At 47.9% G+C, this 18,598-nt stretch overlaps 1 protein-coding gene across 1 annotated transcript in view; it reads left to right on the top strand.

The window, feature by feature from the left end:
* The window catches only part of NHERF2 (NHERF family PDZ scaffold protein 2), a 128,834-nt gene that overhangs the window by 43,747 nt on the left and 66,489 nt on the right, over window positions 1-18,598 (top strand). The gene's annotated exons all lie outside the window — the stretch shown is intronic.

Raw genomic sequence — 18,598 nt, 5'->3', positions numbered from 1 at the left:
TATACATGAGCCCCGCATAGCCTCCTATGTACCTCCTACATATATTATGAGCCCCACATAGCCCACTATATACAGTATGAGCCCCACATAGCCTTCTATATACAGTATGAGCCCCACATAGCCTTCTATATACAGTATGAGCCCCACATAGACTCCTATGTACCTCCTATATACAGTATGAGCCCAGCATAGCCCACTATATACAGTATGAGCCTCCACATAGCCTTCTATATACAGTATGAGCCCCACATAGCCTTCTATATACAGTATGAGCCCCACATAGCATTCTATATACAGTATGAGGCCCACATAGCCTCCTATGTACCTCCTATATACAGTATGAGCCCAGCATAGCCCACTATATACAGTATGAGCCCCCACATAGCCTTCTATATACAGTATGAGCCCCACATAGCCTTCTATATACAGTATGAGCCCCACATAGCCCACTATATACAGTATGAGCCCCATATAGCCTAGTATATACATGAGCCCGCACATAGCCTCTATATACATGAGCCCCACATAGCCTCCTATGTACCTCCTACATATATTATGAGCCCCACATAGCCCACTATATACAGTATGAGCCCCACATAGCCTTCTATATACAGTATGAGCCCCACATAGCCTTCTATATACAGTATGAGCCCCACATAGCTTCCTATGTACCTCCTATATACAGTTTGAACCCCACATAGCCCACTATATACAGTATGAGCCCCACATAGCCCACTATATACAGTATGAGCCCCCACATAGCCTTCTATATACAGTATGAGCCCCCACATAGCCTTCTATATACAGTATGAGCCCCACATAGCCTTCTATATACAGTATGAGCCCCACATAGCCTCCTATGTACCTCCTATATACAGTATGAACCCCACATAGCCCACTATATACAGTATGAGCCCCCACATAGCCTTCTATATACAGTATGACCCCGTTCACATATGAAAAATGTATTCACAGCTATTGTATCCTGAGGATGTGGATATCGGTGCTTTTGGGCATTTTCTGTTTCGTGCCTGAGAATATCGCTCTCTCAGAACATGTGACTCCTATTAGCCAAATTTTCAAGGTTCCCATTGACACATGTTTATTTGCTTTTCTTCCTGTTGAGAAGTTGATCGTGTTTGTTGACTTCACGTTATCTCTTCACGTTCAAAGGTGTTGGGTCTTTTTCGGCCAAGTTTCCAACTCCCATGTTGCCGCCAGATCGGCTTAAAGACCACCCTTGAGATGGTTTCCTAATTCTCAAAAACCCCATCATTTCATTGTATTTTTTTTTTGTTCTTCCGAGGCAGATTTGATCACGGAGACGTGGCCTTGGGTTCCTCCCAGGATGGGGTGGTGCGCCTAAGTCTATGCCCAGATAAATCGGTGTGGTGAAAATACATCCTTACTGGCTATCACCCAAATCTCTACAAAACTGGCCCCCATCCAGACCACAGATCTTATCCCATAGGACCATTGTATGATTAGGAACCTGAATGTAATAATAGGCTTTTGTCCCACCAAGGTCGTGTATGACGTGAAGAGTTTACGGTACCTATTGCACAGGAGGATCGATGATTATATCCATTTTATAGTGTCATAGATCCCGTTTTCTTCCCTTTTTGTAAGGTTTTATCTAGAGATCACATTGGCTCTGGTGTCCCCTAAAATTAACGGACTTTTTTTTTCACAGTGTAATACCCCATTTCCCCTATGGGGATGCTGCAGGGAAAATGAACGCTCGCTCATAGGTTCATCAATCTGTGATCTGCTTTTTGATGGGGGACATATTCTATTAGTATTCTCATGGCTTTATCTGCCTCTATCTGGCATTGTCTCTTCTCCCACAGGAAGTGCAGACCCCATATATATATATATATCCGTGCGCCCCCCCAGCTGTGTGTCACTGCCGGCCTCGGCCAGGGAGCGTGTGGAAGGGCAGATGGAGCTGGAGAAGATCCACTTGGAAGAATCCTGTTTCCTGTCTCCTGGCTGTGAATGGCGATGGGGGGGATAATTGTGACCCGGACGCCTCTTGTGGTTTTTTTCATATGGAACCGATTTAGGTCAAGTGTCCATTGTAGACATGACAGAGATATATGGTCACCCTAAGGCTGAAACTGGCTCAGGTTCCAAGATTAGACAAATATGCCGGCTTTCTTCCAGAAACAGCGCCCCCATCTGTCCACAGGCGGTGTGAGGAATTACAGCTTGGCTCCATTGCTGCAGTTTAAAGCTACATCATCTGCTATATTCATCCTCATTTGACACTTATCCCTCGGAAGCTTCGCCCGAGGTCCTGTTGTCATACAAACACGGCTCAGCGCGATGATGTGGCCTCTCCCACATACCTGTCTATGTTCCCGGTATAAAGATCTTTTTGTGAATTGTTATATCCCCGTGGCACATTGTACAGCGCACTGTGTACAGTAAATTTGTTTACAGTGCAAATGGGGATTAGTAAATGCCCTGGCGGCCATGGTTGGCGAATACCCGTTAATTGGCTATGTAAGGTCTCCAATGTGTAATCTGGAGCCCCCTTTAAAAAGCAGTCTGGATGTGTAGTCTGGAGCCCCCTATAACAGCAGTCTGGATGTGTAATCTGGAGCCCCCCTATACAGCAGTGTGGGGGGCTCCAGACTACATATCCAGACTTCTGTTATAGGGGGGCTCCAGATTAAACATCCAGACTGCTGTTATAGGGGGCTCCAGACTGCACATCCAGACTACACATCCAGACTGCTTTTTAAAGGCAGTGTGGAGCCCCCCTATACAGCAGTCTGGATGTGTAGTCTGGAGCCCCCTATAACAGCAGTCTAGGTGTGTAGTCTGGAGCCCCCCTATAACAGCAGTCTGGATGTGTAGTCTGGAGCCCCGCTATAACAGCAGTCTGGAGGTGTAGTCTGGAGCCCCCTATAACAGCAGTCTGGAGGTGTAGTCTGGAGCCCCCTATAACAGCAGTCTGGAGGTATAGTCTGGAGCCCCCCCTATAACAGCAGTCTGGATGTGTAGTCTGGAGCCCCCTATAACAGCAGTCTGGAGGTGTAGTCTGGAGCCTCCCTATAACAGCAGTCTGGATGTATAGTCTAGAGCCCCCATATAACAGCAGTCTAGGTGTGTAGTCTGGAGCCCCCCTATAACAGCAGTCTGGATATGTAGTCTGGAGCCCCCCTATAACAGCAGTCTGGATGTGTAGTCTGGAGCCCCTCTATAAGAACAGTCTGGATATGTAGTCTGGAGCCCCCCTATAACAGCAGTCTGGATATGTAGTCTGGAGCCCCCCTATAACAGCAGTCTGGATGTGTAGTCTGTAGCCCCCCTATAACAGCTGGATTTATTTTGGGGTGCATGCTTCCAGGAGAGGGGCGAGCGGCAGGCCCTGTACACACCAGGATTGGTGCCTGGCGGTGGATTAGCGGTGGAGCGGCGTCAGGCGGAAGGTCGGCGTTTCATTGTAGAGGTGCAGAATGTACAATCCGGCTTTAGCCTCAGACTCCGCTGTGTTATCTGTTCGGCCGCCGCACAGAGGAGCCTTTGTTAGCGCATTTTTCTAGAGCTGGATTGAGGAGGGTGGGTGCAGGCTTAATCTAGAGACCTTTCACCTCATGCAATCGCTTCTGTGACAGGATTTGTACATGAGCCTTGCACCACCGACGACTTACATCTGTTTGTCCTTCAAGGCACAAGTCAGAGGAAATATATTACATAAGGCAAGGAAGGGTAAAATAGGAATCAGGTGACTGACAGAAAAATGGGACCTAAACTCGACCGAAAAGTGTCCATCCTGCATAACAAGAGCTACGCCAGGCCCAAGACTGCTCAATCCTGATCCTTCTTACTCAAGCCTAAACCAGGACCTTCAAACATGTCATCCGGGTCTACAATTGTACACAAGCACAGCCTAAAATGGTTCCTCCTGGTCTTTATGGTACATAATGGGGTCTAAGCTGGACCTAAAACTCTTTATCCTTGTCTTCCTGGTGTATAATGGAGTCTGAGCCGGGCTTAAAACTGTTCATCCCGTTCTTCCTGGTGCATCATGGCGTTTAAGCAGGTCCTAAAACTGTTTATGCTGATTTACTTTGTCCTTAACAGGGATCCTCCTGATCCTCCAGATCCATAATCGCGCCTAAAAAGGATTTAAATTTTAAGTCAGAGTTTAAGCAGAACCAAAAACTATTCATCTTCACTCTTTAGCAAGACCTAAAACTGTTAATCCTTATTCTTCTGGTCCATAGCTTGACCTATGCATGACCTGAGACTGTTCATCCTGATCTGTCTAGTCCATAATGTGGTCTATACCTGACTTCAGACTGTTCATCCTGGTCCAAAATGTGGCCTATACCTGACCTGAGAACTGTTCATCCAGGTTTTCCTGTTCCATATCGTGGCCTATACCTAACCTGAGAATTGTTCATCAAGGTTTTCCTGGTCCATAATGTTGTCTATATCTGACCTGAGACTGTTCATCCTGGCCTTCCTGGTCCATAATGTGGCTTATACCTTACCTGAGACTGTTCATCCTGGCATTGCTGTCCATAACGTGGTCTATCTCTGACCTGAGACAGTTCATCCAGGTCTGCCTGGTCCATAATGTGGCTTATACCTTACCTGAGACTGTTCATCGTGGTCTTGCTGGTCCATAACATGGTCTTCATCTGACCTGAGACAGTTCATCCAGGTCTTCCTGGTCTATAACCTGGTCTATACCTGACCTGACACTGTTCATCCTGGTCTTCCTAGTGAAAAACGTTTCATATACCCAACCTGAGACTGTTCATCCAGGTCTTCCTGGTCCATAACGTGGTCTATACCTGACCTGAGACTGTTCATCCTAGTCTTCCTGGTCCATAACGTTTCCTATACCCAACCTGAGACTGTTCATCAAGGTTTTCCTGGTCCATAATGTGGTCTATACCTGACCTGAGACTGTTTATCCTGGTCCATAAAGTGGCGTATACCCGACCTGAAACTCTTCATCAAGGTCATCCTGGTCTATAACTTGGCCTATACCTGACCTAAGAACTGTTCATCCAGGTCTTCCGGATCCATAACTTTATCTATACCTAACCTGAGACTGCTTATCCTGGTCTATAACGTAGCCTATACCTGACCTGAGACTCGTCTTCCTGGTCCATAATATAGCCTATACCTGAAATGAGACAGTTCATCCAAGTCTTCCTGGTCCATAACGTAGTCTATACCTGACGTGAGACTCTTCATCCTGGTCTTCCTGGTCCATAATATAGCCTATACCTGCCCTGAGACTGTTCATCTTGTCTTCTTGGTTCATAACGTGGCCTATACCCGACCTGAGACTGTTCATCAAGGTCTTCTTGATCCATAACTTTTTCTATACCTGACCTGAGACTGCTCATCCTGGTCCATATCATGGTCTATACCTGACCTGATAACTGTTCATCCTAATCTTTCTGGTCCATAACATGGTCTACACCTGACCTGAGAACTTTGTTCATCCTAATCTTTCTGGTCCATAACAAGGTCTATGCCAAGTCTGAAACTGTTCATTGTGGGGCCTAAGCAACCCATGAGACTGTTCATCCTGATCTACCTAATCCATAAAGTGGCCTAGTTAAGATCTAAAACGTCATCCTCCTCATCAGACTGTGAAATTCCGAGGCTTTAATTTGAATGCCACCATATAATACCGTAATACACCTAGCAGTCACGATGACTATTCCCCCCCCCTCTTGATATATATTTTTCCCCGTGGAATATCTTTTTTCTTATTTTTTACCTCGATGTTCTACTCTGTAGAGACAATAGCCTTTAGGCCAATTTGTTTTCTGTAGGTGGAGTGACAGGATATGTCTCCTGCTGAGGAAGAACCCCACCCCAGGACTAAAATTTCCTCTCCCGCACCTATATATAGATTCCTACCAAAACACTTAACAATGGGATTTTACCGTATTGTCCGAATGTGACCCGGGGTTATCCCTATATATCAGGCAGATTCACAAGTCAAAGACACAATGTAAGGATTGGGCTTGACTTGCTAATTTCTGGCAGATCCAAAAAAAATATTCCAATTTATCATCTTAATATGTTCTTACTAAAATAGACAATCCCTTTAAGAAAGTTCAGTTAAAGGGGACTTGTCACTTGCCATAAATATGTACTTATTTTTTACCTGGTGTTCTCCTGAATCTGGCGATGTTTTTCTTTTGTTCCTGCGCCTCTGCGTTCTTGAGATATGGCCTCCTCTTCCCAGTATATAAATCTAGCAAACTGGGCATGGTCAAGACATGGAGACCACACCCACTTGTCTAAGAAGATTAAATGTATATACAGGGAACAGAGGGCCATATCTCAGGACTGGAGAGGCGCAGGAAAAAAAGAAAAACAGCGCCGGATTCAGGAGAATGGCGGCTTCTAAATTATGCAAAAAGTTTACAAATTTATGACAAGTGATGTCTCCTTTAACAGAACTTTCTTTTGTCTATTTTAGTATTTTAATAGTAAATTTCTCCTTTGCTTCTTTATGATCAGTGACTCCAGGACTTCTGGCAGCAGTTTATCTCCCCTGAGAACAAAAAGAGTCAGGAGATCCCCATATATACCAGATGGTCAGCCAGTCCTGCCAAAATCAGTCAGCCCTTTATCCAATGTATATCCTCAGAAAACGACATTGTGTTAAAATCTGGGAGTTTTTGGGTTTTTTTGTTTTACGTGCATTTTTATTTTCTTTCTTTACTTTTTATTCTTCAGTACCGCGATCTTTATTTAAATAAATAAATTAGTAATCTCACTGTTTTCACGCTGACCACTTGGGTTATTTTTTTTTTTTAATTTATATTTCCTGGGTTTTTTTCAGGAAAATTTTCAGCAGATGCCTTATCAGCAGAGGTAGTATTTTAATGACAGAGAATACCTCTATACACAGCTGACCACACAGGCTCTAACAATCACAATAGGGGATGTCACAGCTCACCTCCGCTTTCCTTCACAATGCCCTTTACATACTTTTTGTCCTTTCATACAGAGTTTTCAGCAGGCCCCTTATCAGCAGAGACAGGATTATGACAGGTGATACCTTTATACTCAGCTGATAACACAGGCTCACCAATCACAATAGGGGATGTCACAGCTCACTTCCTGTTTCCTTCACAATGAACTTTCCATACTTCCTGTTCTTTCATGCAGAGTTTTCAGCAGGCTCCTTATCAGCGGAGGTAGAATTTTAATGACAGAGAATACCTCTATACACAGCTGACCACACAGGCTCTAACAATTACAATAGGAGATGTCACAGCTCACCTCCACTTTCCTTCACAATGCCCTTTACATACATTCTGTCCTTTCATGCAGAGTTTTCAGCAGGATCCTTATCAGCAGAGGTAGTATTATAATATCATGTGATACCGCTATACACAGCTGCTAACATAGGCTTTACCAATCACAATAGAGGATGTCACAGCTCACCTCCTCTTTCCTTCACAATGAACTTTCCATACTTCAAGTTCTTTCATGCAAAATTTTCAGCAGGCTCCTTATCAGCAGAGGTAGGATTTTTTTTTTTTTTAATCATAATTTTTATTGATTTTCAAAAGCAAACAAATCATTACATAGAAACAAATAATAATAATATCAATTATATTATCCGCAAAATGACAAGAAAATTGTATATCTGAGAGGTAGGATTTTAATGACAGGTAATACCTCTATACACAGCTGATCACACAGGCTGTATCAATCACAATAGGGGATGTCACAACTCACCTCCTATTTCCTTCACAATTACGTTTTCATATTTCCTGTCCTTTCATGCAGAGTTTTCAGCAGGCTCATTATCAGCAGAGGTAGGATTATATGACAGCTGATACCTCTATAAACAGCTGATATCACAGGCTCTAACAATCACAATAGGGGATGTCACAGCTCACCTCCTGTTTCCTTCACAATGAACTTTCCATACTTCTTGTTCTTTCATGCAGAGTTTTCAGCAGGCTCCTTATCAGCAGAGGTAGGATTATAATGACAGGTGATACCTCTATACACAGCTGATAACATAGGCTTTACCAATCACAACAGGGGATGTCACAGCCCACTCCTTCTTTCCTGCACAATGATCTTTCCGTACTTCCTGTCCTTTCATGCAGAGTTTTCAGCAGGCTCATTATCAGCAGAGGTAGGATTATAAAGACAGGTGATACCTGTATAAACAGCTGATATCACAGGATCTAACAATCACAATAGGGGATGTCACAGCTCACTTCCTATTTCCTTACCAATTTCCTTTACATAATTCTTGTCCCTTCATGCAGAGTTTTCATCAGGCTCCTTATCAGCAGAGGTAGGATGATAATGACAGAGAATACCTATATAAACAGCTGATATTACAGGCTCTAACAATCAAAATAGGGGATGTCACAGCTCACCTCCTATTTCCTTAAGAATGTCCTTTACATAATTCCTGTCCCTTCATGCAGAGTTTTCAGCAGGTTCATTATCAGCAGATATAGGATTTCAATGACAGGCGATACCTCTGATCACACTGGCTTTTACAGTCACAATAGGGGATGTCACAGTTCCCTTTTTATTTCATTCACAATGACCTTTCCATACTTCCTGTCTATTCATGCAGAGTTTTCAGCAGGCTCATTATCAGCAAAGGTAGGATTATGACAAACAATACCCCTATACACACCTGATAAGACAGGATCCACCAATCACAACAGGGGATATCACAGCTCACCTCCTCCTCTCTTCATGGTGACCTTTGCACATGCTCATTAGATGCATCAATACAGAAGATAAGGTCAGAGTCTGATCATTGCTGCTAATGTTCATGTGTTTCCTAAAAAAAAAAATCACAGGACATTAGGAAAAAAGCCCCAGTGGCCGGTATGAAAACTGCAAAATGTGGCATATTTATGACCAGGGATGTCATCGGTTTATAAATTGTTTATGGGTTTTGAATTGTTTATGGTGTTACCTTTCTACCTTTGATGTTTGCATTATTGAGCTGATATGTCGTTTTTCTAATGAAAGGAGTCGAGATCCCACTTTGCACTTACATAATGTTCTGGTGCGTCGCCGATGGGACCAGATAAGGAAAGTTTTGATATTTTGTAAAATCGTTATCTGTAGTATAAACAGCTCTGCTACATTTAGTAGGGATCAGACGCCAAGATTCTGTCATCAGGAAATACTTTCGCATTTAGTGTGGGATACGTCCAGAACTGGGCATCGGTCCGATATTTTATTTCATCCCGTCTCCATCGAAAAAAAAGGGTTTATCCAAGATGAGGAATCCTGACCACGGTGGATTCGGCCCTACCACTGACCACGGTGGATTCGGCCCTACCACTGACCACGGTGGATTCAGCCCTACCACTGACCACGGTGGATTCGGCCCTACCACTGACCATGGTGGATTCGGCCTTACCACTGACCACAGTGGATTCGGCCCTATCACTGACCTTGGTGGATTCGGCCCTACCACTGACCACGGTGGATTCGACCCTACCACTGACCACGGTGGATTCGGCCCTACCACTGACCACAGTGGATTCGGCCCTACCACTGACCACGGTGGATTCGGCCCTACCACTGACCACGGTGGATTCGGCCCTACCACTGACCACGGTGGATTCGGCCCTACCACTGACCATGGTGGATTCGGCCTTACCACTGACCACAGTGGATTCGGCCCTATCACTGACCTTGGTGGATTCGGCCCTACCACTGACCACGGTGGATTCGGCCCTACCACTGACCACGGTGGATTCGGCCCTACCACTGACCACGGTGGATTCGGCCCTACCACTGACCACGGTGGATTCGGCCCTACCACTGACCACGGTGGATTCGGCCCTACCACTGACCACGGTGGATTCGGCCCTACCACTGACCACGGTGGACTCGGCCCTACCACTGACCACGGTGGATTCGACCCTACCACTGACCACAGTGGATTCGGCCCTACCACTGACCATTGTGGTTTCGGCCCTACCGCTGACCATGGTGGATTCGGCCCTACCACTGACCACGGTGGATTCGGCCCTACCACTGACCACGGTGGAATCGGTCCTACAACCTAATCTATGTTTGCGACTTTTGCGGCGTCAGCCTCGGTCAGCTGACTTGGTTTCACGGGTGTCTGACCTCTGGGGTTTTGCCCCCTGATGTGTGGGCGTCTGTTGGTTTTCCCAAGTCCTCCTCCCCTTGTAAAAAAAAGTATATAAAGTGTTGGCACCCAAAGGTCAGGCTGAGGTGAGTTATTACAAGGGTGCAGGACTTTTACTAGACAAATTCTTTCAGCGCCATTAACAGTTTCGGTTCCTAGAGAAGCTTTGACAAATGAAAACAATTTGGCCAGAATTAGAAAAACATGGCTGCTGTCTTCCCAAAAAGAAACCAAAATCCAACCTCTCACTAGCCATCAGCCACTGCAGAACTTTGCTCTGCACTAGGGTAGAGCTAGATGTGCCTGCTCAGGCCTCAGAGGAAACCAAAAACCAAACAACTCACTAGCCATCAGCCATTGCAGGACTTTGCTCTGCCCTAGGGTAGAGCAAGGTGTGCTTGCTCAGGCCTCAGGGGAAACCAAAAACCAATGCCTCACCAGCCATCAGCTGTTACAGGACTTTGCTCTGCCCTAGGGTAGAGCGAGGTGCGCCTGCTCAGGCCTCAGTGGAAACCAAAAACCAACACCTCACCAGCCATCAGCCACTGCAGGACTTTGCTCTGCCCTAGTGTAGAGCCATTTCCTAGAAAACGCCTTTAAATTGCAACTTTTTTCTTTTATCCGCCCTGTTTTTTTGTGAGACTAGGACATAAAATGGCAAATGGGGTCTCCAAAATTGAAGAAAGTCTACATCTGGTAGAGTTGGTTGCCTTCATCTCTCGCAACGCCTCGATATGTTCTTATCTTTGGATTTGTAGACACCATTTATAGTAATTGCTCAGATTAGCTTGATTTATGAGGGAGCAATAATCTTTTTATGGGTCAGTATCCTGGATGCTTATCACTTATGAAGTAGGTTCTTTTACTTTCGTTAACTTTGATGGTCTGAAGATACCATGCCTTCTTCAGTCTCCTGAGCAGTCACACTCTTATGGGTCCTCTATTTGGCAACTCTACATAATAGAGAGAAGTCCTTATGTATCTGGAGCTACAAGACAGCATGATCAGTCTACAATTATTTAATGGACCTTTTCTGGTTCTAATGTCCTCAACTGGACTTTACTTCCTCACTACAGGAGGCCATGTCTTATTGGAAAGGGTGGCTCTTAACCAACGTTGAACGATACAAGGGAGACTTTAGCCACTACCTATTCCACCTTCTTGGTGTCAATTCAGGTTCTTATCGAATCTCAAAATTCCAAGCTTGAGTAAGTAGGCTGGTATGTGTACGTAAGAGACTGTTGGCGGGCTGCTTCTGGTCTGGTACCAGCAAGTCAAGAGTTAGACATCAACCATTTGCTTAGGTTCTTGCTTTGATGCCATTGTTATTGTTGTCTACCTTCTTGATGTCAATTTAGGTTTTCATCTAATATCAAAATGCCAAGCTGGAGTAAGTAGGCTGGTGCGTGTATGTAAGAGACTGATGGCGGGCTGGTTCTGGTCTAGCACCGACAAGCCAACAGTTGGACCTCAACCATTTGCTTAGGTTCTTGCTAGATGTCATCAATGAGCTTTTTAAGAAATCAAGGTCCCAGCTGACCGCACAGGAGGAAAAGTCTGACTTTGGGGATTTTTATTTTTTAATAGACGCCGTAAGAATCGGTTAAATGAGTTCCTGAACGAGACAACCCAAGACCCTCATTGATCTAAAGATGTGCCCAAGTAGGTACCTTACCCTTTCGACTTCTGTTGGCGTCATTTAAACTAACCATCGTTCTGGCTAAGGCTATCTCTTCTCCTCCAGCAGTAGACTCCCCATCCAGGGGTATATCTCCCCTGAAAACCAAAAAATTGGGTGTTTCAATTCTAACTTTCCAAACCTTTTCTCTCTCATCATCATATTCTGAGGAAGAGTCACGAGAACTCTATACACATAGAAGGGATCATCTGGTTCCTTAAAAAATGGTGGGGTTGGCCGACTTTCATCCAATGTGTATGGTGGCCTTTGGAGACTCTTCAGTAACCATAACACGAATGGAGAGGTTGATGATACGGCAAAGCAGTCACAAGAACCGTATACACATAGAAGGAATCATCTGGTTCTTTCAAAAATGGTGGGGTTGGCCAACTTTCATCTATTGTCTATGGTGGTCTTTGAAGACTCTTCAGTCACCATAAGAAGAATAGAGAAATTGATGATACAGCAAAGCAGTCGTGAGAACCCTATACACATAGAAGAGATCATCTGGTTCTTTCAAAAATGGTGGGGTTGGCCTACTTTCATCCAATGTCTATGGTAGCCTTTGGAGACTCTTCAGTCACCATAAGAAGATTGGAGAAATTGATGATACGGCAAAGCAGTCGTGAGAACCCTATACACATAGAAGAGATCATCTGGTTCTTTCAAAAATGGTGGGGTTGGCCTACTTTCATCCAATGTCTGTGGTGGCCTTTGGAGACTCTTCAGTCACCATAAGAAGATTGGAGAAATTGATGATACGGCAAAGCAGTCGCGAGAACCCTATACACATTGAAGGGATCATCTGGTTCTTTCAAAAATGGTGGGGTTGGCCAACATTCATCCAATGTCTATGGTGGCCTTTGGAGACTCTTCAGTCACCATAAGAAGAATGGAAAAAATGATGATGCGGCAAAGCTTCTTTGGTTTTAGTCACGTAGAGTAGAAGAAAGACACATCACTCTTTGGGTCTAGAGTATGTGGGGGTCTCGTTTATGGGCATCTTCTGACATGTTTAAAGGTCTCATTAATAAAAATCATAAGGGTCACATTTTCGATTACTACAATTTCTAACGTGGTAGTTTTGTTTTTTTCTTCTTGGGAATTTTTGACCTGAATTTATAGACATCGATAGGACATATGTGATCAAGCGGCGAGTTCTGGAATCTTATCTTATATTGTACTTATAGCCGCAGGTGGAAACAATTCTGAGCATCTCTCTCATTAGAAATCAATAGGTTCCACATGTTTGCGAATCAGTCCGGCCGGCGGATCCCTCAGCCGCGTGTACGCATCACATTTTCCGCGGCTTGCTCTCTCACACATGGGTGAGGGAACCTTACCCCTACCAGTGTTTGTCCTGCGTGAAAAAAGGAATATTTATTTCGAAAAACTGGAGATTGATTTGTATACAGTTGACTCATGCCTTTTTTTTTTGGCTAACCATCGCGAACGGGTCCGGTCAGTGGGTCGACCAGAAGGACGTCACGTGACTTCCTAATGTGATAATTGTTTTAGCAGCCAAATGGTTTCATTCTGCTGAAAAGATCAGAACTTCTCCAGCCAAATTTAGAAATTCTCCTTCTTCTTGACGTATAAAGTGGTGGCGAAATTTTCTACTCTGCTTGACTTGACTTCTAAGGAAGACGTTTGCTCCGACAAGTAGTCACTTTCCTTTCCCCACTCCTACAACGTGTATTACGTGGGGGTGTGAGGTAAATCCTGGGATATGAAGAGGAATTATGACTAGAAGTCATAATTGCTCTCATCACTCCCTGGCAGTGCCCCCCTCCCTTCTTGTTCTCAAATGTCCAGCATCTGTGAAGGTGTCACATCCCACTTACACCTCCAACAGCCATCTCCTCTGATATGGAGATGAGATGTTGTGCGGACAATGGACACAGGATGGCTCCCTGCCGTCACCCTGTAACAAGAGTTGTATCTCATTAGCAAGGCTTGGAAGTAGCCAGACAGAACGACTCCAGTAAAAAATGGTTCATATCTCGCAAGCCATATCTCCGATAAATATGGCAACCATAAAAATGGTGTTTGCGCAGGCGGACGATGCTGGCACACCTTTTTTTATGGAAGGGGGAGCTTGGGAAATACCCCAGGCGTGATATCAGCCATATGGGAACTCGTAGACAGGTCATGAGTCCCCTCGTCTGTAGCTAAATTCATAACTGTCACAATGAGAGCATTGGCGTCCGCCTACGACGCTCCCAGGCAAAGTTATGGCCCATATTCCATGTTGTGAATTTGTCCATAACTCCAGCCAGGGGTGGAGCAGTGCTCCCTGTGAGGTCACTAAGGTAGGAGGGGACCTGGATTTGCCCAGGTTGATAACCCTGCTTCGGCCATTTTCCAGGGTTCTTTCGCTGGGGGTCACGTGCAGGAAACATCTGTGGGAAGAATCCTAGAAACCTGGGTACAGCGCCCCCCTGTGGCCAGACACACAAGGTAACTGATGTAATTGTATACCTGTTTGTAACCCATGCTTTATCTGTAACTGTACTCTGACATATGTATATTCTGTAGATTCCCTATTGTATATATTGTAGTTTCTAGTGTGCTTTAGGCGATTAAATTATATAATTAATCTTGAGCTGTTCTGTTATCTCGATCTCGAATCCCACGTCCGTGTGTTCGGCTAATAGTTACCGTAAATCGGTTGGTGGCAGCGAGTTGTGCCAAGGATTATTGTGGGGAGGCCAGTGAGATTCGGGGAGAGTTTATATATTCCGCCCGCGGAGGTCGGGGGAATATATACCCTTCTCTCGCCGGGGGCCCTTCAATAATCGGCATAAGTAGTATAGCGGCCTCCTTGCTTATGGTCGGGCAATTCCATAATTGGCCTGACTATAAGAGGGGCGCTAGAGAGCGCGTCACGTGCTCTGTCTGTCGGTCGGGAGGTATAAAGGAGGGGGACGCCCCCTTGCTACCCCCCGATTGTGACGTACTGGTAGCCAGCGCGGGGGATTTCTGAGTGACCCCCCGGTGGTTTGTGACATATTGGTGGCAGCAGTGGGATCGAGATAATAGTGTGTGTGAGTGTGAGACCCATACTCCCAGACACTAAAGACTGCCTGCAGCAGCTGTGGCTGCTGGGGTCTTCAGACCAGCTCAACACTAGAGTGTCAGAGTGCAGATACTGTAAGGTGTGTGGAGGCATCAGGTGTCAGTTCTGTGTCAGTGACCAAAGTCTGCAACAATGGCTGAGAGCACCAGGAGCAAAGCCAAAGGAATGGCCGATGCTCAGGCCAGAGACGATGAGGAGGTTGTCCACGAGTCCTCCAGGAGCTCGACGCCAGAAAACAGCTCTGCAGAGGACATTGCACAACCGGGCACTGCTGGACAAGATGAGGAGCAGCTCGCCCAAGGGTCCTCAACGAGCCAGATGCCAGCCCTCCGCTCTGCAATGGACAGTGAATCACCAGGCTCCGCAGCGGGCCGCAGATCACCACGTGCCATTCCACCGAGCCTGGGAGGCTCGGATAGCCTTCTTCAAATGGCTATGGCCCTACGCCAGGCTGGAGACCGGGAGGGCTACAAGGAACTCATGGCCGAGCGTGAGCGGCAAGCAGCGCGTGAAGAGCGCCAGGCAGAGCGTAACTACCAGCTGCAGCTAGCTCAGCTCCGGCCCTCATCAGCCACCCGTGACCTTCCAGACACCAAACTTCCAAAGGTCCGTGTTGAGGACTTCCCAGTGCTGGAGAAGGATGGAGACTTGGACTCTTTCTTGACTGCTTTTGAACGGACTTGCTTGCAGCATCATCTGAACAAGGACCAGTGGGCCAAATACCTGACCCCCCGTTTAAGGGGTAAGGCCCTGGATATCCTTGGGGACTTGCCTGCTGAGGCGGATCAGGGCTACGACACCATCAAGCGGGCCCTGATCCAACAGTACAACCTCACCCCGGAGTCCTACCGCAAGAAGTTCCGGACGCTGCAGAAGGGACCAAAGGACTCCTGGGCTGACCACCGGCGGGCACTTGCCCGAGCTGCCGACCACTGGACCCAAGGCCTGCAGCTTTCCACCGGACCGGAGATCCTGGACTTGTTCATCACGGAGCAACTCTTGTGGAACTGCCCTGAGGATCTCCGCCAGTTCATCCGAGACCAGAAGCCAAAGGGATCCACGGCTACAGCTGCCCTGGCAGATGACTACACCAACAATCGGGCTCCTGAGGCCAGGAGAGCAGCCACCAGCAGCACCTGGAGAGGGGGTAAGATGAACTCTGCGACTGCCCCACCTGCCCCTAGACTGCAGGGGGTGTCCCCCTCAACTCCCCTCTCCAGGCCCGTGGCAGAGCCAAGACGGTGCCACCAGTGCAACCTACCTGGACACTTCAAGGCCATGTGCCCTCAGCGTCCCAAGGCCCCGGCTCCGTCCCCGTCCCAAGGGCCGCCCAAGGTGTATTGTGTGGGTGGGGGTGGTGGTAGGTCCCTGGACAGCTTCCAACCTGTCACCGTCGGCCAGTCTGTGACCATAGGACTGCGAGACAGCGCCTCGGAGGTGACTCTGGTGCGGCCTGAGATGGTGTCCCCCCAAGACTTGATCCCTGGAAAAACCCTCGCTGTCTCCGGGATTGGAGGCATTGACCCGGCGCTGCCTGTTGCTGACATTTATGTGGACTGGGGCGCAGGGCGAGGGGTGAGGGAGGTGGGGGTAACTGATCGGATCCCTGCAAACGTGCTACTTGGGACAGATTTGGGGCAAATAACCTCCCAGTTTGGCCCCGCCCCAAAGGCTGAACCTTCAGCCAGTGCTGACGTGCCTCCGGACAATGTTAATGTGTTATCTATGAATGATGTAAGGGAGGAGGGAGTGAACTCTGATATTTCTGCTTGCACAGACACCATAGACACACACACAGCTGCAGCTGTGACAGGGGAGGGGGTCAGAGAAAGGTGTGACAATGCCTCTACAAGTAATCAGCCTGTGAGCTGGGATCTGTTGCCCTCTGCAGGGATAAGCAAAGAGCAGGGCGCTGCAGGGGGAGGACCAGTGTGTGGGGTGGGGGCTACCACAGCAAATGTGGGGTCCCCAGAGATTTCACAGCGGGGTTCTGTTGCTGCAGGGGGGGAACAGGCAGGTGAGATTGGGGCCGGTCCAGGAGCGGAAGTGCTCCCAGGTAAGATCTCGGTGCAGGGTTCCCCCACAACCGGGGTGTCAGGAAGCCAGGTAGGTCTGCCTGAACCGGCGACTTGGTCAGGAACGGAGGAGGAGCAGGCACGACCCACGGTCGCAGCGGCTGTGGCCGCTGTCACCCGCAGTGGGAGTGCTGGAAGCCAAGGGGCCTCCCGGAGGTCCGATAGCTCTTCCCCTTCTGACCAAGTGGCAGCCGAGTCAGGTGGAGGCCAGGACACAGGTCCCGGGGTACTGACCGAAGATGTGACAGTCTCGTCGATTCTGGCCACATCTGGTCAGGGGTTTCAGGCAGCGTTAGAAGCTGACGACAGCCTGAAAGCTCTAAAGGAGCAGGCGGCACAGCCTCCCTCGGACTCGGACCCGGAGCGAGTGGTCTGGGACCAAGGACGGCTGTACCGGGCCACGGTCCAGCAGGGTTCACCGGAGGCGTGGCCCAGGGACCGACAGTTGGTGGTACCCTATCCGTTCCGGACGGAGTTGTTGCGGATCGCACATGAGATTCCGATGGCCGGACACCTAGGGATCGCTAAGACCAAGGCCAGGTTAAACCAGCATTTCTACTGGCCAAAAATGGGGGCCGATGTGGCTGCCTACTGCCGTTCGTGTGAAACCTGTCAGAGAGTGGGGAAGGCGGGGCCACACCCCAAAGCCCCACTAGTATCTCTGCCAATCATCGATGAGCCTTTCAGGAGGGTGGCTGTGGATCTGGTCGGCCCGCTGGCCATCCCCAGCAGCTCCGGGAAACGCTTCATACTGACGGTAGTTGACTATGCCACCCGGTACCCAGAAGCAGTGGCCTTGTCGTCCATTCGGGCTGACAAGGTGGCCACCGCATTGCTGGAGATTTTCTCCCGAGTGGGTTTTCCCCAGGAAATGCTCACCGACCGGGGGACCCAATTCATGTCCCAGCTGATGGAGACCCTCTGTAAGCAAGTCCAGGTGCGACATCTGGTGGCCAGCCCGTACCATCCACAGACTAATGGCCTGTGCGAGCGGTTCAATGGCACCTTAAAGCAGATGCTTAAGATGTTGGTCGACTCCCATGGGCGTGACTGGGAGCGGTATCTCCCACACCTGTTATTTGCTTACCGGGAGGTTCCACAGGCCTCAACAGGATTCTCACCGTTTGAGCTCCTGTACGGGCGACGTGTGCGGGGCCCCCTGGCTCTGGTGAAAGAGGCTTGGGAAGGGGATTTGGCCACCCCTGGAGTGTCGGTTATCGAGTATGTCATGCGCTTCCGGGACAAAATGCAGGCCTTGACGCAACTGGTACACGACAATATGGCTCAAGCCCAGGCCGATCAGAAGCGTTGGTACGACCAGAACGCTTGTGAGAGGACCTACCAAGTGGGTCAAAAGGTGTGGGTACTGGTCCCCGTACCACAGGACAAGCTTCAGGCAGCCTGGGAAGGCCCATACCTCGTGTACCAGCAGCTCAACCCTGTAACGTACCTGGTCACCCTGGACCCCGCCAGTGGAAGGCGGAAGCCCTTCCATGTGAACATGATGAAGGCACATCATGAGCGGGAGGCATGTGCGCTCCCCGTGTGCAACCTGCCCGAGGAGGGAGAAGCGGAAACCCTCTTGGATATGCTAGCCCAGGTTAGGGCAGGCGGAT

This window comes from Anomaloglossus baeobatrachus, chromosome 7, assembly GCF_048569485.1.
Source record: "Anomaloglossus baeobatrachus isolate aAnoBae1 chromosome 7, aAnoBae1.hap1, whole genome shotgun sequence".
In the NCBI taxonomy this organism is placed as follows: domain Eukaryota; kingdom Metazoa; phylum Chordata; class Amphibia; order Anura; family Aromobatidae; genus Anomaloglossus; species Anomaloglossus baeobatrachus.
Note: the sequence above shows the minus strand (reverse complement) of the source record. Positions and strands in the feature narration are given on the sequence as shown.